Source organism: Leucopleurus acutus, assembly GCF_964270905.1.
Source record: "Leucopleurus acutus genome assembly, chromosome: 12".
Taxonomy (NCBI): Eukaryota; Metazoa; Chordata; class Mammalia; order Artiodactyla; family Delphinidae; genus Leucopleurus; species Leucopleurus acutus.
Window position 1 is genome coordinate 22,504,301 of NC_139154.1, and position 26,690 is coordinate 22,530,990.

Genomic DNA, 26,690 nt, shown 5'->3' on the forward strand with positions numbered 1-26,690 from the left:
AATTTCTGTCTATTTATCTTACTTAAACAAATAAAAAAGAACTTGAGCTTAGGTAATATTTCAAATATAAACTACCTCTCACACTCTCACCCAGTTTGAATGTCAGAGGTCCAGGGATGTATCCCCAAAAGGTGCATTTTCCAGTCAGATCAACCTGGCTGAACATTGACCACAGAGCTGCAGATTTTAACACTTTAGTTGCTGTATCTTGGGGAGATATGAAGGCCGGGGGATGGCTATTTTGGGAGGCTCAGGGCAGTGGTTCTTTACATCTGGATGAAAGTGATTCAATTCTGTATTTTAACAAACCGGTATGGCAGCACTATTGCCGGCCACCTGAGTACCAGTCAGCGTGAGTCCCAGATGGTGCCCAAGGTGATCTGAGGGGGCAGAAAGGAGTTTTCCCAGGTGGAGCCTTGGACAGGTTGGTTCCACTCATCCAGTTACCTACCCTGTGTACTGCAGAGAGTCCGGATTCAAGGGAGAGGTTTTGTTTTCTCTTTTAAAGACCAGAATTGTGGTAAATATGTGGTAGATAGGTTTATAAGCTGGTGGGAAATATTAATAAAGCACCAACTTGGAAAATCTTACCTAGTAACTTCCTTTCGAAGAGAGGAAGTGAAACTGTTAGTGACCTAGAGGGAAGAGGTTCTATGGTGGATACGGAGAGCGTCTCTGACGTGTCTTCAGTACAGAATCAGTCTCCCAGCTGTGGGAGAAGGCTGCAAGGCGGCATGGCCCTTCAGAGATGCCGTCATAGATTACAGAAACGCTCAGCACACGGAGGGTTGTTGAGGAAGAGAAGGGTCTCTGACACTAAGCTTTTGGAAGTGCAGAACTGCATACAAGGTACGTAAATGCTCCAAGATGACTTTGTCAACAAAGCAAGATTTTCTGGTTTCATTCATTCATTCATTCATTCACGTGGAGCACCTAGTATGTGCCATTTACTCTGCTAAATACCAGGGTAAAATAATAAGTAAAACAGACATGGTTCCTGTTCTCATTAATAAATTTCATTATATTGAAGTGTGGACTTTGTTTTATGGGACACACACACACATACACGCGTCCCTACACACATGCACTAAAACTATTTAGATGGCATTGTTTTGGATGGAAGTTCTGTAACAGTCAATATGTCCTAAAATTTGAAAAGTGTGCATTTGCTTTAAATGCATAGATCTAGGGCTAATTACCCACTAGATTCCACCCAGGCCAGTCTGTATTAGCCTCTGTCCCTGCTTTCTTCCTCCCCAATGGATACCAATGTGTTGAGAACTTACACTTGGTGTTCTAGGTACCTTCGAGCAGTTCCATGAGTGTACATTCTCTCTAAATATCGACAACCTCCGGACTTAAAATCCCACAATTCCTAACTTCTTTAGGTCTCCAGAGTATCAACTATTAAGTACCTATTCTGATGCGTATTTTACACCTCAGGCTTGGTATATACAAGGGAGAGATCCTGAGTCCTCACCCCCCACACCCTCCCACAGCTCAGGGTGCCCCAGGGCAGTTACCTGCACCCCCTCACGAGCAAGTTCTCCAGCCAAAGCCCCCCCATCGGGCACGACCCTCCCCTCCCCGCATTTCTCCATATTCGACTCCTCAGCAGTCCTTTCTAAAGTATCTTCAGGATATACCCTGACTCTATATCTTATCAATCTATTTCTACCTCCTGCATCCTAGACACCATTATTTCTTGCCTGAGTAATAGGCAATAGCCTTGTAATTGACCCCCATTTTTGATTCCTCTGTAATTCGTTTTCCCTGTAAAGGCAGAAGGATTTTAAAATTCATGACCCATTCTCATACCTGCCACTTCCTGCAGCTCACCATCACACTTAGAATTATAGCCAACTCTTCTGCAAAGCTTACAGGTTCTACTGACCTGGATTCTGACTCATTCTTTTCTTTTATCTCCTACACTATTTCCCTCCCTGACCCTCACCCAAGTACAAGCTTCACTCCACACGGTTTTCTTACTGCCTTTGAACACACTAACTTTTTTTTTTTTTTTTCAGTCTTTGGGACTTTGTACCAGCCGTTTCCTCTCTTGGAAAGCCCTTTGTCTAGATATTCCACTGGCTTATTCATTTTTGTCGTTCAAGATTCAGCTTAAATGTCATCTCTTCTGTCACCTTGTCCAAAGGTCAGCCACACAATTGGGGCTGATGCACCCACACGAGAAAAAACAAATAAGCAAACAGATAATACCTGACGCCATTGCTTTATTTTTTGCTCACTTGTCTTCCCCAACTGGGACATTAGTGTCTGGCACAGGGTATGCATTCAGGGTATGACTTATTTGTTAAATAAATGGCTGGAATAAGGGAGGGGAGTGTAAATTCTTTTTTTAGGCATATACATTTTTAGGCATTTTTAGGCATATACAATTTTAGGCATTTTTAGGCATATACAATTTTAAAAAATTGAAAGTATTATTTTTGAGGCACCATAGATACACGGTATCAAGGCTGCTTCCTCAGTGTCAATGTAGTTCTTTGACGTTTTGAACAAGGCGTCTAGCTGACTTCCATGGGTACCTTCAGATTGTTCTCTGACAGCTACTCTCAGGCCCAATCTGGCAGCATAATTTGCTAGAATCAGCAAATCTGTGTAAAACTTCACTGACTTTTCTATAGATGGAAATTCCTATCCAGGAAAATCAGCTGTGGCTTTTAGCAGCACCATGACCATTCCCGATTTTAATTTTTCTTAGCCATCCAGTGAAGGGCTTTCGCAGAGTAAACAAGCATGAAATGAATCTTCCAGAGTAATTTAGTCATTTAAGGAAGACTCAAGGTCTGGAAACACTTTAAGTGGTGCCAGGTTCTCTGCTTCCTCTTTTCCTGTGTTAACATTATTTTCAGTTGGATGAAAGTACCGAAAGCCACTAATTTGTCACTAAAAACAATTATCATATAATTGGGGTTCTTCCTTGGTGACTCTAGACAATGTAAGATGGTTTATAGGTGCTGAGTATACTGCTACTAAATTTTCTCAGCTCACTGAATGATGCTGGCTCATCCTATGAGCCAGACGTGGCTTCTTTACTAGCCCGGGCCCAATTTTTTTCTAATATAGAAAATTAGAACTTGGAAACTGTACAAGGAGTATTTATATTAAATCATCTGTGAAAAACTGCAGGATGGGACTCATCAACCAAAATTAGAATTCAAATGCTATTTAAAAGCAGCAGTCTCAGATTGTTTGGGTCTGACACTAACCTGACCCCATGAATTCCCTAGAATTAACATCTGGGCTGTGCATCTTCTATGTTTCCACCATGAAGCATTTATATTTAGTGCTACTCCTTTCCTCGAGTTCTTTAAATATATTGTCCTGTTCTTTTCTCAGCAAAATAGAAAAATGGTCCAACTTTCACTGTCGTCAAGTGTTTCAGCTCTCCTAGAAAATTAAAAGGTGAGAGAAATGCTGAACAAAAACATTTCCTTTAAATGCAGAAAGAAGTAGACAAGTCAAAACCTGAATAGTATTAATGAATTATTTGAAAATGTATATATCAGAATGAGATAATTAATTATATAAATATAAAAAGGGACAAGTATAGCCAGCAGGTTAATAATGAATATTTCAGAAGCTAGTGCTTAAAAAAAATGTTTCTTAATTATGTTCATTTACAGATTTCTGAAAGAAAGGGTGTTAATGGGATAAAAGAATTTCAATACATAATATGAAGATGAACGAAAATGAGTCGTGAACAAAAAAAATGAGAGTAGATGACATATAAACAAGTTGTAAACATTACAACTTATTTTCTTCTACATACTACTGACACAAAATTTTCTCTTTGTTACCTTAGATTTTAGAGGTGGAAGTGTAAGTTATTCTTAGACAAGGAAAGCTAAACTTTAGTGACTTCCAATTTTTTTGTATATTCACCTCTAAAACCTAGATTTCTTACCCGAGAATACTTTGTAGCCAAAAATAAAGTCATATTTTGTATATAACAAACAAACAAAATAATGTTTTAACATTCGAGGCAAATAGAGTCTGAGAAATCCATTCTGGGTTAGAATCTATTAATTGTGAAATGTAGTTTACAGAAACTTTGACTTCTATGCCCATATTTGCACAGAAGCTGTAGTCAAAGCATTACTCAGTGATTACCTGTGGCTTTGAGCTTTGGCTGGGCACCATGATTTGCTTTCATTTGACATTTTGGGACCTTTTATTTTCACCCAAATGAGAATCACAGAACCGTAGAGCTGAATTTGAGTTCAGAAATCACCGAGTACCATTTTCACCCACCCCTGCCTTGGGGATACGGTCTCTGAGTCCCTCTTTGTGTAAGCCGTTGTAGTTCACACCGTGAGTCAGAGAATGAGCTTGTATAGATTAGGGATTCCAAACCTCAGGCCCATCATTGCTCCTCAGTGAGATAGGCCAGTTCAAATTTTCTGCAAATGTTAAAAAAAAAAACAAAAAACGCAGCTCAGAATTCTGCTCAGGGAGCCACGTGTGGACTCAGCATTCAGGTGGGCAAGGGGTTTGTTGTCTCAAGCCGCGTGGAAGGTCTGGGGCCTGACCTGCCAAAAGAAGCCCCAGTTCTGAGCGCCTGATGGACGCCCTTCCTCTCACTTTACCATCTTTAGTACCTCGTAGAAGATATTCAAAAAGCACCACATTCTATAAATAGAAAAGGAATTGCAGATTAGAGATTAGTGATTTGAAAACACCCATACAGCCATTTGGCAAAGAAGAAGAAAACCAATTCTACATATCCTTTATTTTCAGTGAAATATTCCCTAAGAAATAGATATTGTAGCCCTGGAAAAGTCAATTTCAATGAATACCCATGGCTGTACTGTCTCAGATTTCAATTAACTATTTTTCTAATGGTCTTTGGGGGGAATTCCATTCATTTACTCCATGTTAAAGAATTTACCCAGCGGGTTTTTGTGGAGGTGGTCTGACCATGTTAATTTTCTTAATGTAAAGAAATATAAGAGTGCAGCAAGGCTCTCCATGTGGCCCCTGCCTCTGTCTTCCCTTCTCAGAACGCACTGGTTTGATTCAGGGTCTCTGTCTTTTTCCTACAGCCACAAGCTTCACTAGGCCAGTCACAGAAATCTCATTTTCCTTACATACGCTTCGTTCTGAAGCCAGCATGTGACAACTCAGAAGAGTCGTGAGGGAGTATCTGCTGAATTATTCCTGAGAAAGGGTTTCTTCTTATAAAAGTTATCGTCAGGAAGAGATTCTTTTATCTGCTTCCACTGGACACTGTTGTGTGCAGATATCGTGTCCAGGTTGATATAACCATTTCACAGCCATCAGGGCAGCCAGCTGGAGAGTGGAGCTGAAATGCCAGGGGGATCCAGTGCAGAGACGGAAAGAACGCTGGTTCCTGGTGACGTCACTGAGCCTCTGACTAACCAGTCCTTTCACTGGGATGCCAGTGACTTCTCCTTATACAGGAAGATTCCATTTTCCACATTGTTAAGACAGCTAATTGAGGCTTTTCTGTTGTTTTCTGCAGGGAGTCCTAAGGGACATACAAAGATCATAGAAGTAGCCTGTTCCCTGATATTTTTTTAAATGCGGTGACCCCCATCAAGGACTTCTGCTTCAGCAATATACTTCCATCACTAAAGATGCTGCTAAGAATATATAGTTGGCTAGATTACTATTGCCAGTGATGGAATATTCAAAATCTAATCAGTTTTCAGTTCAAGGAAATAACCGCTAATAAAAAAAAATGCTTTTGGATCATTTCATGAGGCAGAGTACTTTATTCCATATGGCATCCTGCACGTCCATATGGCTTCAGGAATTAGAGAGGTATATGTGTCAAAATATTCAATCAGTTGCAGCCCTTAAAGTTGATAATGTTATGTGTTTGGAGCATACACCATCTCATGAATATGGGGGAAAGTCAAAGGAGCAAATGCCAGCCAAAGGAAAATCATAGTGAGTTTATATTCAGGAGAGAGAAAAGAAAGGAAAGAGACCCGTGCTGCTGTAATTTAATCTAAATCATGTGAATGATACTGACTCCATGCTGCAATAACCCAGTCACGGGTAAAAGCAGTGTGTAATAAGGTTTATTCAAATAAGAATGGGGCAGGAAGTTCTGGTTCTTTTACATTTCAATTGGCATCATTTCAGAATTTCTACCATATATCAAGCAGTTACCTTGAAGAAAAAGACATGTAATAAGCAAACTTAAACACCTTCAAAATATTTCAGTTTTTTTTTTTTTTTAAATCCTTTTCTGTATCCAAGCCCACTTCAAAGATTGTTCTTAACCCCTCCTGGCCCTGGCTGCCTATAAACTGTTTAAGTGGTGACTGATCTGAGAATTCTTCTGCAAATTAGGCTTTCCAGATAAAGGGCTTAAATAGGCTAGCTGCCCATGTGGAATACCCCACAGCACGGGCACCTTCCATCTTGATGGAAGGGCTGGAGTCTGGGTCTGGTGGCTCTCAGAGTGAGGGGGGAAGGCTGCTCAGGAAGGCAGGCAAAGCTTCCTGGGCAACAGGTGTTTTGCAGGGTAAAAAAAAAAAGAAAGAGAAACAAGGATGAGCTAGAGCTGTATTTTGGTGAAACTCTTCCAAGGGAAAGAGGGCGGAGATGTAGATGTCGATGCTGTGTAAAAAATAAAGAGTTAACAGCCAGAGAAACAAAGTCAGTTCCCCTGGGAAAAATACAGCAGCGTATGCGTCAGTCAAGAGATAGTCATCAAAGTCTACAAGGGCCACAAGGCACGAAGAGACCTATTTTCTGAAACGCATTTCACTGTAAATTAACTACTCTCAGATCAGAATGCAGAATACACCCAGTACAAGTTAGGTGAGTAACATGCAGTGTGTGTGTGTCTGAATTTTTGTACAAAGGAGTTTATAAATGAATACATTCAAAATGTATTTCATTTCATCAAAGAATGTTACTCCATATACTGTAGTGAAACTCAAATGGCATAAACGCTGGCCAATTCCCTTCATTTCTACCAATACTCGGCACTTCCCAGTCATTGGAACTCCAGGGGTGCCCGCCTCTGGGGTTCAACTTACGTACAAATTAGCAAGACGGTGTCTTTCAAACAACACATGAAACTACCTAAGTTTGAATTACTGCAGACGCAAACCTATTAAAAAACAAACAACAGGGGCTTCCCTGGTGGCGCAGTGGTTAAGAATCCGCCTGCCAATGCAGGGCACACAGGTTCGAACCCTGACCCGGGAAGACCCCACATGCCGCGGAGCAACTAAACCCGTGTGCCACAACTACTGAAGCCCGCCTGCCTAGAGCCCGCGCTCCACAACAAGAGAAGCCACAGCAATGAGAAGGCCACGTACTGCAACTAAGAGCAGCCCCCGCTCGTCGCAACTAGAGAGACCTGTGTGCAGAAACAAAGACCCAACGCAGCCAAAACTAAATAAATAAAATAAATAAGTAAAATTAAACAAACAAACAACAACTCGTGGCATGATATTGAGTCTGATGAACCTACCCTACACCATCAGGATTGATCCTACTCTCTCCTCCCCGATTTTTATTTAAATTCTCTGATGTGCACATATCACATCCCAACACAAAGTTGGTCTCAACCTCGTACCACAGTTGTGAGAGGCTTGAGGGCAAAGTGATGCCTCCTGGCACCCAGCAAGAGTCCGGTGTCCATCTGGCCCTCAGACATGGTGCAGGATGGGCTGAGGCACCTGGAGGTTCAGCTCCACTGTTGAGTCTGGCCAAATCCTTCCCTGTTTGTGTGGACAACCCTGATATCCCCAGATCCCACTGGTTCTGCCTTCTAGGAACCTCTAGCTCTGCATAACTTAGTGCTTAATTACATTCTTCAAGTTTCTTTCTCTCTTGTCTCTCCAAATACGTGTGGGCCTCTTGAGGAAAGAGGCCATCCCTGGTTTTTCCCTTAGTTTCTTGTTTTGAGAGCTTAGCGTTGTGCTGAGGATTTGTGAAGTTGATGGTTTGGAGGGTGGAAAAAGAGGACATTTCTAAAGCACTAGAGAAACCCTGTCCCTCAGTTTATGAGGATTCCTTGCTTGCTGTGAGTATATGCCGAGTACAAGGCACAATCACATCAGATTTAGCCACCGTTACCTCCCCCTGACCTCCCTCAGAGGGCAGTTCTGGTAGAGGAGAATCAGAAAGAATTTGGAAACAGAAAAATCTGTTATTTACTAGATTGTAACACTGGGCAAATAACATCTCTTTATTTCTTCATTACTAAAATTGGAATAATGCAACTTCCTTGCATGTTTTCAGGAGTATTAAATGAGATAATGCATAGGATAGATTGAGCAGGCGAGGCGATTCCCGTTCTGTGCTAGGCACCAATGACTTGCTCCCTACTTACTGTATGAATGACCAGGCAATTAGCTGTTCTAGTCATACCTAAACACACACAGGCACACACAATTTCAATATAGATGTGTATCTAGGTATGTTAGTAACCCAAAACGACTGTGTTCGTTTTTATCGCTGCCGCAGCAAACTGCCACCGACTTAATACAGTACAGATTCGTGATCTTACAGCTATGTTCACATGGGTCTCGCAAGGCTAAAACCAAGGTGTGGGGCGCACTGCATGCCTTTCTGGGGGATTTAGGGGAGAATCCATTCTGTGCTCTCTGAAGCTTCTAGAGATCACCTACATTCCTCGGCGCAAGGCTCCTCCCTCCATCTTCAAAGTCAGCAATGGCGGCATGAAGTCTTCTTATGCTGGTCTCTCTCTTCTAAGGCATCATGTCATTAGATTATCTTGGATAATCCAGGATAATCTCCACATCTCAAAGTCCTTAACGCTAATCATATCTACAAAGTCTCTCTTGCCATATAGGGTAATATAGTCACAGGTTCCCACAGGTAGGGCATGGGCATCTTTTTAAATTGGGGAAGCATTATTCTGCCTACCACAGCTATGAAGAATTCATTTCAAACCTCAAGTTTGCAGAATGCATATGCACACTGAGAACTCCTATACCCCCTCAGTCTATAAAACTAACCATCCCTCTTACAAACTTGTGATGCTTTGAAATTTTTCTCAAACTAGAATGTCTGTCCTCTACCCTCCTTTAGCCTCCATTACACATGCAGCTCTTTAGAGGTATCTCAACAACAAAAACAACAACACTCTGTCAGTCTCCTATTTCTGGCTGAAACACCATCTTGTCTGCCAGACCTAGCCTTGTGTTTTTTATGAATTCCAATTCTTTTTTTCTTTTTTTTGTCATGAATGGTTTTGGTGTCATATCTAATAATCTATGGCCATTGAAATTTTGATAAGGATTGCATTTAATCTGTAGATCTCTTTGGGTAGTATTATCATCTTAACTATTAAATTTTCCAATCCATGAATGCAGGATGCTTTCCACTTATTTAAATCTTTCTTAAATTCTTTCAGCAATTTTTTTTTTTTTTAGTTATCTGTATACAAGTCTTTTACTTCCTTGGTTAAATTTGTCCTTGACCATTTTATGCTTTCGGATACTAATGTAAATTGAATTTTCTTTTTTTACAATTTCTTTTTTTGGATTGTTGATTGCAAGTGTATACAAACAAAATGGAGTATTTTGTTTTTGTTTGATTTTATAAACTGTAATTTTGCTGAATTTATTAGCTCTAGTTAGTTTTGTAAAAATTCTTTGGGATTTTCAATATATAGAACCATGTCATCTGAAAATAGAAATAAAATTCCTTTTCCAAATTTGGGTGCCTTTTACTTCTTTTTCTTGTCTAATTTCTCTGGGTAGAACTTTCAGTAAAATGTTGACTATCAACGGTGTGAAAGTGGGCATCCTTGCCTTGTCCCTGATGGTACAGGGGAACTTTCAGTCCTTTACTGTTGAGTATGATGTTCTCTGTGGGCTTTAAAAAAAAATGTCCTTTATCATATAGAGTAAGTTTTCCTCTATTCCTAATTTTCTGAGTTTTTCTTTTTTTTTTAATCATGAAAATGTGTTGAATTTTGTCAGGTGCTTTTTCCACATCAATTTAGATAATCATCTGTGTTTTTTCTTTGTTTTATTACTGTGGTATATGACATCAACTGACTTTCTTATGTTAAACAACCCTTGCATTACGGGGATAAGTACCACTTGGCCATGGTTGTAATCCTCCTTACATGTTGTATTCCATTTACTAGTGTTTTATTGAGGAAATTTGCATCTATGTTAATAAGAAATGTTGATTATTTTTCTTTTCTTATGGTGTCTTTGCTGGTCTTTTAAAGTGAATTAGGAAATATTCCCTCCTCCCCTCATATTTTTTGGAAGATTTTGAGAAGGATTTGTGATAATCCTTATTTAAATATTTGGTAGATGTCACCAGTAAAGCCATCTGGTACTAGACTTTTCTTTGTTTGGAGGTTTATGATTACTGATTCAATTTCTTTACTTTTTATAAGTCTGTTTATATTTTCTACTTCTTCTTGAGTGAGTTTTGTCAATTTCTACAAAATTTTCCATTTTTTCTAGGTTATCTATTTTTGGTGTACAATCGTTCTTAGTTTTCTCTTATAATTTTTTTTTATTTCTCTAAGATTAGCAGTAACATCACCTTTTTAACTTCTGATTTTAGTTATTTGCATCTTCTCTATTTTTTCTTAGTCAGTGTAGCTAAAGGCTTGCCAACATTTGTAAATCTTTTAAAAAACCAACTTTTGGTTTTATTGGTTCTCTATATTGTATTTCTAAACTCCACTTCATTTATATCTACTGTAATCTTTATTATTTCCTTCCTTCCACTAGCTTTGGGTTAAGTCTGCTTTTGTATTTCTATTTGTAATAGAAATAGGTTAGGTTACTGATTTCAAATTTTTCTTCTTTTTTAATGTAGGCCTTTACAGCTATTAATTTCCCCCGGAACACTGCTATTGCTGCGTCCTATTAATTTTCATTCATCTCAAAATATTTTCAAATTTTCTTTGTGATTACCTTTTTGACCAGTTGGTCGATTAAAAGTGTGCTGTTTAATTGTCATATTTGTGAGTGTTCCAATTTTCTTTATGTTATTGATTTCTAACTAGTTCCATTGTAGTGAAAGAAGATACTTCATATGATTTCAATTTTTAAAATTTATTGAGGCTTATTTTAAAGCTTAACATTATGGGCTATTCTGGAGAAAGTTCCATGTGCACTTAAGAAAAATGTGTATTCGGCTGCTGTTGTGTGGAGTGTCTGTAGGTCTAGTAGGTTTACTGGGTTGTTCCAGTCTTCTATTTCCTTAGTGATTTTCTGTCTGGATCTTCTGTCCATTATTGAAAGAAGGGTATTGAAGTTCCCCACCATTATCGTGGAACTATTGCAATTCTGTAAATGTTTCCTTTATATATTTTGTGACCCTGTAGTTTGGTGCATATATGTGTATATATATAATATAATATATAACTGTTTTATATATATAACATAATATATAATTGTACTATATTATATATAATATAATATGTAGTTGAATCTAATATACATAATGGTTATATCTTCTTGATAGATTGAGTCTTGTATCAATATGTTATGTTCTTATTGGTCACTTTTAACTGTATTTGACTTAAAGTATATTTTGTATGATATTAATATAGCTACTCTAGCCGTTTGTTACTATTTGCATGAAATATCTTTTTCCATTCTTTCACTTTCAACTTATTTGTATCTAACATGAGTTTCTTGTAGACAGTGTATTGTTAGATAGCTGTATTTAATTGGTGTGTTTAATCCATTTATATTTAAAATGATTATTGATAAGGAAGGACTTCTGCCATTTTGTTATTTGCTTTTTATATGTCACATCTTTTTTATTACTCAGTTCCTCTAATACTGCCTGCTTCTTTGTGTGTTTGATTCTTTATGTGTGTGTGTTTGTGTTTGTGTGTGTATGCTTTCCTCTCCTCATTTCTTTTTCTGTATGTTTTTACATTATCTTCTTTGTGGTTAATCTGGGGATTACATTTAAAACTCTAAATTTATAACAATCCAACTTAAATTGACAACATCTTAGCTTCAATAGTATTTATAAACTCTTCTTCAACACAGTTCTTCCCTCTCTCCCTTTATACTGTTGTTGTTACAAATTATATCTTTATATGCTGTGTGGCCATTGACATAGATTTATATTTTTTTATGATTTGTGTTTTAAATTATATGAAAACAAAAATGAGATTTAAACAAATAGTTTTAATACTTCTGGCTTTTATCTTTACCAATGCAATTATCTTTACTAGTGTTCTTTATTTCTTTGTATGGCTTTGGCTTACTACCTAGGATCTTTTTATCCTGAAGGACTCCTTTTTGTATTTCTTGCAGAGTAGGCCTGCTACCAACAAACTTCCTAGATTTGTCTAGGGATGTCTTAGTTTCTCCTTCATTTTTTTTTTTTTTTTTTTTTTGCGGTACGCGGGCCTCTCACTGTTGTGGCCTCTCCTGTTGTGGAGCACAGGCTCCGGACGCGCAGGCCCAGCGGCCATGGCTCATGGGCCCAGCCGCTCCGCGACATGTGGGATCTTCCCGGACCAGGGCATGAACCCGTGTCCCCTGCATTGGCAGGCGGACTCTCAACCACTGCGCCACGAGGGAAGCCCCTCCTTCATTTTTAAAGCATCATTTTACTGGATATTGAATTCTTGGTTGACAGGTTTTTTCTTTTTTCTTCCTTTCATCACTTCAAATATGTCATCCCATTGCTTTCTGGCCCCCATAGTTTCTGGTGATGCTGGGCTGTTGACCTTATTGAGAACCCCTTTTAAGTGACAAGTTGCTTCTCACTTACTGCTTTCAAGATTCTCTCTTTGCCTTTGTCTTTAAATGATTTGAATAAAATGTATTTGGTGTGGATCATTTTGAGTTTATCTTATTTGGAGTTCTTTTAGCTATTTGAATGTATAGATTTATGTCTTTCACCAAAATGCAGCCATTGTTTTTTTAATGTCCAGTCTATCCCTTTCTCTTTCTCCCCCTCTTCTGGAACTTCTATATTGTGAATGTTGATACACTTTATGATGTCTCACAGGTCCTTTAGACTCTTTTTATTTCTCTTCATTCATGTTCTTTCTGCTTCTCAGACCCAATACTTTCAATTGTCTTATCTCTAAGTTTACTGATTCTGCTTCTGCCTGCTCCAATCTGCTGTTGAAACACTAGTAAAATTTCCATTTCAGTGATTGTACTTTTAAGCTCCAGTATGTTTCAGCTTTTTCTATTTCATTTCCTTTTTCTAATTTCTTTATTTTATGGATATAGTGCTTACATGGATGAACTGATTCTTGAATCTCTTTAGTACATCATTTGCCAGACCATCACTCCTAGTTCTATACTTTCTCAACTCTATAGTATCTATCTTGCAAAAACCACATAAGTTATTTATACCTATGGGAGAGATAATCCTTCAGTGGTGGTGAAGTGTGATAAGTGCTGTGACAGAGGCATGCCAGATGCTATGGGAGCCTCAGGGAAAGGACATGATTTGGTCAGGGGGTGAAATGTCATGGAGACTTCTGGAGCATATGCCACAGTTACTGACATTTGTAGGACAAACAGGTGGGCAGTGGGCTCAGGAAGAGGAAACAGATGGGGAAGATTTGTAAAACAGTATGAAATACTTAGTATGACATATAGTTCAGTACTCGTGATGGGTGGAGGACTTGTGAAGCAGGATGTGTTATCCATTTGCAGCCATAGTGTGATGAGCTGGTATGCCCTCCTTTTTTAAAAAATAAATTTATTTATTAATTTATTATTTATTTTTGGCTGCATTGGGTCTTTGTTGCTGCATGCAGGCTTTCTCTAGATGTGGCAAGAAGGGGCTACTCTTCATTGTGGTGCACAGGCTTCTCATTGCGGTGTCTTCTCTTGTTGTGAAGCATGTGCTCTAGGTGCTCGGGATTCAGTAGTTGTGGCACGCGGGCTCAGTAGTTGTGGCTCGTGAGCTCAGTAGTTGTGGTGCATGGGCTTAGTTGCTCTGTGGCTTGTGAGATCTTCCCAGACCAGGGCTCGAACCCGTGTCCCCTGCTTTGGCAGGCAGATTCTTAACCACTGCACCACCAGGGAAGCCCTGGTATGCCCTCTTAAGGAGCTGGGATATGATCCTAAAGGCACTGGAAAGATTTTTCTGGACTAGATTTTTTTCTGCCAAAAAAGTGAACTGGTAGCATTGTGAACAGAGATGAGGACACCATGGGCACAGTTAGGCTAGAAGCGGTGGAAGAGTCAGGACATCATTAAACAGGTCAAACTAAGTTCTAGCTCTATTTAGGGGGGTGGCATGGATGCAGGAGAGACATGAATTTTACACTTAATTTAGGAGGCTGAATCCCTGTGACTTAGTGACCAATTAGATGTGCCAAATAAATGAGGTACCCAATGGCTCCCAAATTTGTGACTTGTGAGGCGAATAATAGGAGCATATAAGAAGCCTTACATTTCACAAGGGAAAATGATGAGTTCAGTTTTGGACCTACTATTTCTGAATTTCCAAGGGACATTCAAGAACACTTTATTAGTTGATTTTTCAATTATAGTACAAATATTTTTCAGAGTATCTGGGGCACAGGAGAAAGTTTAGACCATTAACATACATGTAGAATCATTTAATACAAAATCTTTGTTTTCTAAACTATTAGAAGATAAATTTTTAAAACAAAAACAACAAAAAATATTCCATGAAGTTTTTTTGGTTTGGTTTTGGTTTGTTTTTTGGCCTGGCCAAGTACGAAACCAAACCAAATCAACCCAACAATTTTTTGAAAGAAAATATCTGCAAAACATATACGTGTGAAAGGGTTTATATTGAGACTACATAAGAAACTCATGTACATCAATGATAAGAAGGAAAATAACCCAATAAAAGCCAAAGATTTGAACTGTTTACTAAAGAAGATGAAAAGGGAGCCAGTAAGCACATAAATGTACATCTCACCATCTCTAGTCATCAATGAAATGCAAATTAAACCAGAATTTGATACTGATATGTACCCACAAGAATGAACAAAGTTCAAAAGACTGACAAGGCCAGGTATTGATGAAGATGTGAAGCAGCTGGAATACTCTCCTATTGTCAGGAGGAATGCAAAATGGTACTACTGCGTTGGAAGTCAGTTTGGCAGTATTGTAGAAAGTTAAATGTTGTTCTACCATGTGCCCCGGCAATCCTACTTCCAGACATCTACCCGAGACAAATGAAAGCACACGTCCACATAACTACTGAATACTTCTATACAATGTCAGTAATGACAATATTCATAATAACCACTAACAACTCAAAATGTTCATCAATAGTGCTTTACTACTCAACAATAAAAATAATAACAAAGCGTTAATACATGCAACAACAAGGCTGGATCTCAAAAATAATGTGCGAAGTGAAAAATGTAAAACTAAGACTACATACTTGTCTTCGCCTGTTTAAGCTGCTATAACAAAATACAACCAACTGGGTGGCTTATAAACAACAGAAATTTATTTCTTACAGTTTTGGGGCTGGAAGTCCAAGATCAGGTGCCAGCCTGGTTGGGTTACAGTGAAGGCCCTCTTCTGGGATGCAGACTTCCCACCTTTGGCTGGGTCCTAATATGGTAGAAGGGGCTAGGAAGCCCTGTGGGATCTCTTATATAAGGTCACTAATCCCATTCGTGAAGGCTCCACCCTCATGATGCATGCACATCTGAAAGGCCCCAACTCCTAATACTATCATCACTGGGGGTTAGGATTGGTTGGGTCCTAACAACACTATATAATTCCATTTATGTGAAATTCTAGGAAAGGCAAAATTATAGTGACATAAAGCAGATCAATGGTGGCCTGGGCTGTGTGGTCAGGGGAAAGAATGGATTAAAAAGGCCACGAGGAAACTCTTCAGTGGCCATGGAACAACTTTATGTCTTCATTGTAGTGGTGGTTATGTGACTGCAAGCAACTGCCCAAATTCACCAAATGTGGATGGATTTATTACATGTAGCTGATGCCTCAATACAGCTGAAAACTAAAAAATAATCTCAATTATAGAATGCAGTGAATATGAATGCATTTAATAAATATCTTTATAAATAAGCACTTGTTGAAAATAATAATTCATCATAATATTGATATTACTTTTGCTCTGCAATCTCATTTTGGCTTAATTTGGTCTTTTAGTAGAATCTATTTACCAACAGAAGTTGTACACTCATAGAAAATGTGAAGCAGCCCCACAAGAACCTTATTTTCACTTAATTTTTGTGAGATAATATTCCCAGGAGCCCTCATTTTCACTTGTCCAGTGGTGGCTGGGGATATGGAAACTTCCTGGCACAGAGTTGTTTTTTTTCATGCCACTTTAAAATAGCAGTGTGGACAGCAGTAATGTCTCTTTCTATCACCCACAAATGGTTAGTGCCACATCCTGCAAAGAACTGTCCCACTTGGTGTTTTAATTGTAACTGTAACCCTCTCTACAGTGGCTCAAATGCATCGTTTGAAACGTGGCAGAGCTAACTGTTTGCGCTGTGGCCACTTTACCTCTGTGATGCATTAAAAGGTGTAATCCAACTGAAATGTAAATCACTGTTCTTGAAAACAAATTACAAATGGAGATAGTAGGACTTCAGAGCAGGACTTCAGAGTAGCTTTAAGCTTCAAAGGACCCATCCAAGACCTATTTATTTCAGGTCTAAATTGCAGCCACACTATTTTCAAGGGTAATAGGAGGTTGCTGAGGCACTCTGATTACAAGGTGATGGTAACCAATGCTTTTAAACACAGTGCCCAAATAGAAGAACACACAGCATTAATCACTTGGATTCAAAAACACAAGAGGAAAGAGTGGTTTCCCTATGTGCTGTAGCTCTAACTAACCCCTGCAGATGGCCCGCACTGGGATCCCTTGTTAGAACACTATTTCTTATTCCTTAATACTCATCATATGGCCAATCCTAATTGCTAGTCTATTGCAAAAAAAAGAAAAAAAATGATGAATTTTGTTTTGTTCATGACTATGATGAGCTATTATTATTCTTACTATTATCTCTGACTTTGACTTCTCCTTTTCCTTGGTAGAAGGTGATAAGGACTGAGGCCTGAGATCATAGGTCGCAGGGGATGAAAAGGTGCCTGAAAGTTTTCCACATCCTGGGCTGCCATGCTTGTTGAGCTGAATGAGTAGGCCTAGACTGAATTTTTCTAAACTCTGAATCCAGGCCCGAGCTTACCACAGCTGGTGTTTAGGTTTGATGGGCAGCAGATGACTGATGGACACAAGACAAGAATCTTCTGGTTGGTTGGCTTGGATTCATTTTTCACAGGATTGCTTATATAGTATTAACACCTCTAGAGAATATCATTTATACTTTACTTTTCCCATATTTAAATAAACCTGGAGACAGAGATAATTATTCTGTACCCACTTGTTAGATCAACTGCCTCAAAAATATGCAAATCAAGTCTCTTCCCTCCCATTATTAAGAACTTTAAACTCTTTCATTAGAAATATTTCCTTAGGGGAATTCCCTGGTGGTCCAGTGGTTAAGACTCCATGCTTCCCTGCAGGGAGCATGGGTTCCATCCCTGGTCAGGGAACTAAGATCCCACATGCTGTGTGGCATGGCCAAAACGTTAAAAGAAATATTTCCTTAGTTGACCATCCAAAGTCCTCAGTGATATGTCCTTCTCAGCATCACTTGCCCTACAAAAGCTCAACCCAGTTTATACTAGTTTTCAATTAATCTCTGAGTTTTTCCACCTTTCTTAAATTTATTCTTCCTAAAATACTGTTTATCAAATTGCCTGTCTTAGGCCCATTGAATGCCTGTCCATCCATCCATCCATCCAACCATCCATCCATCCTTCCATCCATCCATCCTTCCATCCATCCATCTTTTCATCCATTAGATAATCACTTATTAAAGGGTGAACGCTTGGTACTGCAGATGAGAATTGACATAAAAGAACCCCACAAAACATTGACGCAATACTCAACGTGCTCAAGGTCTAGCTGGAGGGGAGAGGGTGGAGAATAAACACAAATCTTAGCCCATTGCAACAAGTGTAGTGGCAAAAATTTGTATTCAGAACAATGATAGCACATGGAGTCATCCCAGCCTAGTATCTGGTATTTCATTGCAATTACTTAACTAGGTCACTGCTCACTCTACCGAACAGTGATCTTCGCAGTACCCTGTGAATGCTTCCTGAGGGCTTATGAAATGTGGATGTTAGAAATGTGAATGAATCACTGTGTGATGTCAAGACCTCCAGCTGTAGCAGACACTTATCAGCTATGAAGGTATCTCGAAACTTCTAAATTCACCAGACACGGAGTGAAGAACTTTGGTGTGAACTAGATCAGGTCACGTGAGCAAATAGCATCTCTGTCCATGAACATGAGGCACAGCTGTGCCGCTTGAATTCTCCGAGGGCAGCAGGGAGGGCTGTGGTGCCAGGCTGCCTAAGAAAGATACTAAAAAATAAAGAAGGAAGGGAGGGAGGGAGGGAGGGGAGAGATAGCTAGAACCCTAACTCTCAAACTATCTTCCTCTATGGCCTTGAGTAAATTAGTCTGTCTTCCTGAATCTAAGTTTCAGGAAGACTTATTGGAAGAGATTGAGCTATATTATTTTTCAAATTCTATCTATTCTAACACACTATTAGCTAAGAAGTTTCTGGAAGCTTTGAGCAATTTCAGCAATATTATTTTTATGAGAATAATTAAAATATATCTCTCTCTTATATGTAGATACATATCTCTATATCTATCTCTGTATCCACCTATCTATCTAGATATATATACAATAAATTTTAAATGCATGGTACCGCCCCCAGATGAGCACCATTTCCTACAGGTTTTATGACCATCTTCTCAGTGGCCTATGTTTTTAAAAAGTTAAATGTGTGAGCATTTTCTTTCTTTGTGATATAAACTTTGTTGATTCCACTCTTCATGCTAGAAATGATTAGAGTAGCTTTGATTCTATAGTTTGAATCCTACTGTCTGCAACCTATAGCAGAGAAATGGTATGAGAGATAAGGTATAATTAGATTTCCTCCCAGTGTATTTTAGTCTTTGTTGCTGAATAAGATATGGTGTAGTACTGTATGTGGGGACTGATGATAATTAAATGGCAATTCTGTGTGACTATTTTTAAAGGACTAAACCAGTTGAACATTAACACGTAAGAATCATATCACACTTAGCATCTCTGAAGCCACCGTCTACACAACTGAGGGGGCTCTGGCTGTTTTACAGAAAAAGGAAATCACTTGTATCTAACTGTGGCTTATTTGAATGAGTGCCTTTAATTAGATTTTTATAACTGTGATCTTATTTTTCTTAAATAAGACGTAACTAACTTGAATAGTGTTATTTTGTTAGACTTACAAGTTGGATGTCTGCATGATTGCTTGTTCAAACCCACTTGTGAGGATAAAAAGGGCCTATTTTAAAATATGCATGGGGAATAGGCATTAACCATGGACCTTCCCAGGCAAACTGGTACGTGTGGCCATCTGACTCGTATGAGGCTTAGATATTTGAGGTAGAGAATTGCAGATGATTCAGTAGGCAAAAATCTCTCTACTCACACTCTCTGGTATATTCTAATTTTGAGATTTATGTCACTTAGAAATGGAGACTCTGGCTAACTTTTGAGAATTCCATTAAGTTGTAGTTTCAAGTATACTAATAATATCAATTTATTTCATAAATACAATTTGTGACTTAAATATATCATGGAACTGAAATATTCACCTTTGATTATACAACCTAGCTCATGTTGTCCCAAAATGAGAACAAAAATGAAAGGCATGTTTACAAAGTTCAACTCAACATTTTAACTGTATTCAAACCTAAAAACAAAAATATACCTGCACCATAATTTCTACATACTACTTAAAATAATGCTTTGTGATCATAAATTTTGCCCAAGTGTCCATTACTTATTTATTTTTTTACAAAGCTTTAGTAGGATACATGTAAAAATGCTCTGGCATGTCTTATCCAATTGTTACTTTTATCCAGAAGTAACCATTTTCCCCTTCTCCATGACCTAAGTACTTTGAAAAGTATCAAATTTGTCTTGTAATGATCAAAGTATTCAATAATGTACACAAATGAAAGGTAGCTTCAATTTCATTACAAATTCAATTCAATCACAAAGGCAGCTGACAGTACAAATTTGTAACAAATTGGGCAATTCAAGAAGCTATATTAATGAATGCTATGAAACACAGGGATCGTTTGTGTAAATGGAGTTGAAAAATACACCTGTTGTTTCCCGCTAGTGATAATAATCATATAGCCAGACCATAGAATAAGGTCTGCTTTCTCAGTCTATGCCCATTAGGAAACAACCCTTCATTGTTACTTTGCATGTGGAGAGGGCTTGCAGATGGTAGGGCGACAGGAAACGAAGCTGTGGGAATCATTTAGTGCAACCCTATACTCAGACAGGTGCCACTTGTAGACATTTTAATTGATCTCATTTGTTAGTTATACCTGTAAATCACACTGTTATCATCCCTGGACAAGGAATGGACACCAGAAATTGTCACAGACCGAAGATAGCAGACCAAGTCCCCAAATGGACCAGCCATATAGATTTACTGGCTTAGTTTCACAACAGTACATTAGATTGAAATTAGATACCTGGAAAAATCCAAATTACATGAGGCCTCTTGTTTCTTTATATCACATTGACAGAAAACATGGTTTAATATTCTACTGCAGCCGAGGCTGCATATCATATATTAAGATGTGTAAGTGTGTGTGTGTGTGTGTGTGTGTGTGTGTGTGTAAGAGAAAGGAACTTTTGAAGTTGTGAAAGGGCCCTCCTGTTATAGTGCATACAGAACATCACTGTGGTACAGTAAAGACATGCTTTTACCCAAATTCTTGTTAGAAAGTACCACTTTGCATCTGGTCACTACCATCCAGTATCTGTAATGATGGAAAGATATGGGTCAAGAATAAAGAGGCATTCAAAGGTTGTAGATTTCAAGGGTGTCCCATCCTAGGTGGTGGTGGGGTGGGAGAGGTCTGCTTTTCTGTGTTTCTTTAATGAATCACTCAGGAATAGTTAACCCTCATAAGGTCTCTGAATGAGGATACTGCTTAGGGATTACGTATAATTTCAGCAGAAAGTCCATTACAAAAACAAACAAGCAAACCCCCCCCTGCCCCGCTCAAACTAACTTTCACTCAGCATAAAAAAACCTATTTTGTCTTTTCAAGCCCAGGAACTTTTCTAGCCTCATCAGCAACAGTGTTGCCTGGACCCTGCAGCAGTCAATGGAGATGCATCCCCTTGAAGTCATCCCAAAGCATTAAACATCAGCATCTCTGCTGGCTGGGACTTTGGTTAACTGGAGGCCAAACCCAAACCCACTTTAGCTTGAATGTAGTGAATTGATGTGAAACAAAGTCCATTTTCATCTGCATTAGTAAGAGTTACAGTTAACATCATGAAATCAGTGTTACTAAATGCTCTAAAGTATTTTGTTGTGATCACACTTAACAATGACTATTTCCTAGAAAAATATCAATGTAACTGGCATATGAAAAATTGCTAAATTTATGCCAACTAAAAGACAAACAAAATATGTTCTTTTGATCAAAACTGAACTTGCAATTATCACTTTATCAAGTTATCATTTGTCTCTTTAATCCTTATTTTATGTAGTAAAATGTTCTATTTGACTTCTGAAGTTTTCCCTTTTTTAAAGACAAGTTAACTGTATTTATAAGTGAGATAAGAACAACATATAAACATTCAGAAAATATAATTAAAAATAATAAAAACTGTGAGGTGAGAAGCTGTGGCAGATGCTGTTGCTTAAAATGTGTGAAAAATCTACTAACAGATATTCTTCAGATCAATGATTCTTAACATTTTAGGGGCATGGGGTTCTTGAACAATCTTATTAAACACTCATCCCCAAACTGAAATCAACACACTTTGTTGTACAGGATTATATGTCTGGAAATTGATTCCCTTCACATTCAGTATATTAAAATAATCTTTAGTCTTGTCTTCCCTGAGCAATTTATTGGCCTTTTCTGAAAGAATCTGAAATTAGCCCACAGTAGGCAAATGAACCAAACTTAATTTTTGTTCTGCTCACATGTAACTTTCAATGAGGAGGCAGCTATAATTTAGTGGGAAGCTGTATTTGAAAACTGGGGAGTGGTCTCTGATAAGGAAGTGACCTTTAGCGTCATGTCAGTTTAAATACTTTGTTCTAACAGCAGCAACACCTCAGCTGGGAAGGTTTTGTAGTAGCAAATTGAATGAAATCTCCCCTCCTTTAAGTTGCCACGTAAGAATAAGGTCTGAACTCTCTAAGTCTATTCAAATTGAACGCATGAGGCATAATTTCTTCTGTCTGCAAATTCATTAGATTATAAAGCTTATGTTGCTTCTCTGGATGCTGTGTGGAGATTCTGCTAAGTAGATTCACAGTGAACATCCCAAGGTGTTGAGCTAGCAGCCTCCTTCTTAGAAATAGTTCTTGGTTTGTTACTCTGCCCGGGTGGAAGATGACCCTGGGGCTCCAGGTAGCCATGCCAACCGTGCTTCCCATTGAAGAACTGGGTGTTAGCTTGATTCCTGTTGACATAAGCTCTGGCATGTCCAGGAGCACTGAATCATCTAGCGGAGGAGGTGTGCTATGAGGGGACAGGCTGGAGACAGCCAGGCACATGAAGAAGGCGTGAGCCATCGGTCAAGCTCTGATCGTGCCCGCTCTTACCTCCTTGCCACCCTCCTCCGATGTGCACCTCTTCACTCATCAGGAGTCCCCTACAGTGAGAAGGAAAAAAGTAGAATCTGAGTTACAGGTGGCTATCTACACTGGGAGAGGGTTTAAGGGTGTTAAAACCCCGTTTATACGTGAGAAAAACAATGCAGAATGAAACTCCTCCCCACGGGCAGAACCTCCAATAGTCTGTCTTACACGGCAAGGAGAGGGCTGAAATATGGATTGACGATAATTTATAGAATGGGGCAAGTTGTTTGGCTGCATGGTCGGGGATTCGAAATGAGCAATAGTTGTGAATTGACAATGAACAGGTATGCGGATAGAAGGCTAGGAACAGACTCCAGATGTGAGAATATCTGTGCCTGACGTGAATGCTAATCAAAAGGCTCCCGCTGCAAAAAAAACTCTCCTCGGTATCAGAGGACGTGTTAGCCCAACCGTGGGTGTCAGACAGCCTCCTTCCACGGCAGTGTCTGCCCACTTGTCCATCATGGTGCAGACGGGAGCTATGGAGACCTGGACAATCAATGAGGAACTGGGGCTGCTGCTCTGCCTTGGGCTAGCGAGTCCTGGGGATGGAGCATAGGTGAGCTCCTGGGGCTCCTTCTGTGCTGACATTATTCAGAGAGGAAGTTAATGGGAGAGGATTGTGATCCTACAGCAAAGACGCCACCAAGGAGCCACATGCCTCCAACATGAAACTGGATGACCCCAGTGGGGTGAAGAACTCTAACCAGCTGCTGTGTTGGTTAAAGACAAAATGAGGTTGGTAGTGAAAGAAGGAAGTCGTATGTACCAACCATTGCCATCTGGGAAACAAAGAGTTTAGTGTTTGTCTGTATGTCCTCTCTCTCTCTCTCTCTGCATATGTAGATATACATGTGTATATGAATTACACACATATTACATATATCATTATATCATAGTATATTTAAATATATTAAATAACAAATACATATTATATATTCTATAATACATTATTATATATTATATATAAATTATGTGTGTATATATATATTATATATATATATATAAAACTTGGATTTGTTGGCAGTAGTTAAATTTTGTTCAAATATTACAGAATTCCGGATATGATTCCAGCTTAGTAAGATGAAGGATATGCATTGGCAGGAATCCTATGTTTGGAGATGGATACAATAACTGTCAACACTGTCTCCCACTGAGAAAGGGATGAGTGTACTTCCACTTCTGCAAGGGACAGTTTTACACTCTTGAGTGGGTATCCTTTTATTTGGATGTCTTACTAACAGAAGAAGAATGTGGCTATTAGGCCACAGAAGAAGTATTTTGTGCACGTATTTTCATCCTTGTAGGCACTCAACACACAAACCCCAATTATAGGCAGTGATGGTGGGATCTAGTACCTGCTTCACTGCAGGATAAACCAGGGAGATGCCCACCTTCCCAGCCCCTGACAGCCCAGGCAGGACAAAGACATGTGACCCAAGCTTAGCCAAACCTCCTTCCACAGAGGTGAAATTTCAGATACTGACCCGAGGGTATGGAGACAGTTTAAGAGATATTCATAGTACTGGTGTCCTGTTCTACAGCCGTGAATCTCAGGCATTGACAACATCTAACCAGGTTGCTACAACGGCATGAACTTGGCTGTGGTTTCAGCTGTCTAGCCTAACTTTTGTTCACCTGCTTTTTTTTTTAAATCTTTTCTGCAGTGTTTGTAGGGAATCTTCAGATTCTGTCTGTAGAGAAATGACAATGTTTACTCACCTTCAAGTAGGAAAAGGCACTTCCATGATGATCAGGTCACTTTTATACTCTTTCAGGTTTTTTTCTTCCTTCCTTCCTCCCTCCTTCCCTCTCTCCCTTCCTTCTTCCTTCCTTCTCTCCCCCACTCCCTTTTCCCCTCCCTCTCTCCCCCTCTTTCTTTCTTATACATACATACTTAAGGCATGGCTTGTTTTATTCACATAACATTTAACAAGACCGTATTTCATTAGTTTAAATATCTTTCTTAGGTATTTCTCTTATACATTATCAGGGTCAACAGCCCCTAATTTTCAACATTAATTTAACGCTGATGACTTTTTTGATTGTGATAATTTCTTGAGTAAATCCAGGATTGTTTTCTCAGGAAATCTGACTTTATATCAAGGAACCTCCATTTCTGCCTTTGTCATCTCTGGCAAATCCCCGAACTTGTCTACATTTTTATTTCTTTACCAATGAAATGGGAATAGAAAATGCATTTAAAAAAATGTGATAAATGAGATACTGTTTTGCAAACATTATGTATATACTGGTGTACAAAACAACATTGGCTCTCAGTACTGACTTGACTATATGGCACGTTCTAGGTATTCAGTGAATTCTTCTGTGTTGAATGTGTTTATTTCATTAATCTGTTACCTCTACTTCATTAGTCATTAAGGAGGCATGGAATTCCCAGGGAAAGGAACACAGGATAGGGCATTTTTGCTAGAGAAAATTTGAAAAGTTGGTAAGGAACTCTGCCTCTTCTAGCTAGTATGGAGGAGACAGATTCACTGGGTCACAGTGAGTGTGGGCACTGGGTGAAAACCAGTGAAAACGGAAAAGGACTAGAAGGGAATGAAAGAAGGATGGGTCTCCAGGAGAAACCGTGTCTGTTTAGGAATTTCCTGCCATGCTAGATCATCTTGGCTAAAATCCTAAGTTTTACTTCCTTGCTTAAAAATCAAAATAGTTCCAGAATGCTTCCAGGATCAGGTACAAGACCTTAAGGTTTATTTATTATGTAGCCACTCTTCCTCTGGGGGTTATTCTCCCAACTCACCTTTCCTTTCTCCTCTGAATCCTATTATGCATTGTACACCTCAGGCAAACTGTACTACTTTAAATTTCCCAGGTACGTGTATTTCTTTCCTGTCTCTCAGTCCATTTATCATAGAAGTTTTATGTGTTATGTTTTTATTTTTATTCATCTCAGAATATTTTCTAATTTTCCTTATGTTTTCTTCTTTGATCCCGTTTGGTTACTTCGAGGTGTGTTGCTTAATTTCCACATATTTGTGAATTTCTCAAAATTCTTTTCTGTTTTTGATTTATAATTTCATTCCACTATGGTCAGAGACATATTTTGTGTGATTTCAATCTCTTAAATGTATTAAGTCTGGTTTTATAGCTTCAAATAGGCAGTACCCTGGAGAATGACGCGCACTTGAGAACAATGTGTATTCTGCTTTTCTTTGAGAGTGTCCTATAGATGTGTTTCTAGTTGTTTTCTAGTGTTGCTTCAGTCTTCCATTAACTAGTTGGTCTTCTATCTAGTTGGTTTTTCCACTACTGAAAATTGGGTATTGAAGTCTCTAACTATTGTTGTTAAATTGCGTATTTCTGCCTTCAGTTCCATCAGTTTTTTGCTTCATGAATTTTGGGGGCTCTATTGTTAGATATTAATACATACATTCTTATGATTGTTATATCTTCTTGATTAATTAAACTTGTTATCATTATAAAATATCCTTCTTTATATCTATTAATTTTTTCATAAAGTTTATTTTGCCTGATATTAGTATAGCATTAATGCTGTCTTTTGATTACTATTTGCATTGTACTTTTTAAGAAATCCTTTTTCTTTTCATCTATTTCTGTTTTTATAACTAAGGCATTTTTATAGATAGCATGATTGAATCATGGTTTCTATTTTTTAATACATTCTGTCCATCTCTGCCTTTTGATTGGAATATTTAATTAATTTACATTTAATAAAATTGCCAAGAGGTTAGAATTTATGCATGCTATTTTGCTATTTTTGTTTGTTTCTTATGGATTGCTGCAAGTTCTGAAAATGTTGAAATTGACAATTTTTGCCATTGTTCTTGCTGCTTTTATGGAAGAGAGGATTTTGAATGTCCTCCTTCTGCTATTTTTGTTGATGTCAATATTGCATTTCTTTTTGCTTCTTTTTAATAGTTTTTATATCTGCTGACATTATCCATTTGTTATTTCATGTTGTCTACTTTCTCC